Below are 674 nucleotides of genomic sequence, written 5' to 3' on the forward strand. Positions count from 1 at the left end.
ATACATCAGACGACAGAATTACAGCAGCTGGTAACACCCTTTACACAAACAGACCATGGCCAAACCCTCTGGAGATAGCCTAAGATCACATTTCCTCTGCAATGGATTGCATATTGCACCCATTTTGTATTTGCCTGAATATGATTAGCAAAACCCAGAAATTAGCATTAGTCGATGTCTTCTTATGATGATTGAGATGGAGAGTCGAGAAAATTAGCTTGTTCTGACTTAAAGTTTTTTAAGAAATAAAACTATTGAAAAAAAATGATGAGCATGACATGTTATTTTTTGTCAGAAGTTATTTTAGACATGATCTTATAGTCTGGATGTATTGTGTGCTGACATATTCTGAAGCAGCCCAATTAATAAATCCCTTTAAGTCATTCAAACCAACTGGTCTGTGCAAGCACTTCTTTGTTTTCTGAATTAACATTAAGAGAAAACATGCGTTGCCAAAGGAGCGTAAACAACTAATTCCCTTCAGGTGTCACGGAATACATTAGTGGTACAAAAGTTCTCATGATGAAACGTAAGAATTTGTAGGTATCCAATAACCAATAGGAGGGCGTCTTTCCCGAGGCACTCCTTCTGCTCCTCCCTTAATCCCGCCTCACAGAGGGAGCTCGTGGCTGCAGTTGTCATGGAAATGCAAGAAATCCCTCAGCTCCGGATCC

The sequence above is a fragment of the Paramisgurnus dabryanus genome, chromosome 2 (genome assembly GCF_030506205.2).
Source record: "Paramisgurnus dabryanus chromosome 2, PD_genome_1.1, whole genome shotgun sequence".
In the NCBI taxonomy this organism is placed as follows: domain Eukaryota; kingdom Metazoa; phylum Chordata; class Actinopteri; order Cypriniformes; family Cobitidae; genus Paramisgurnus; species Paramisgurnus dabryanus.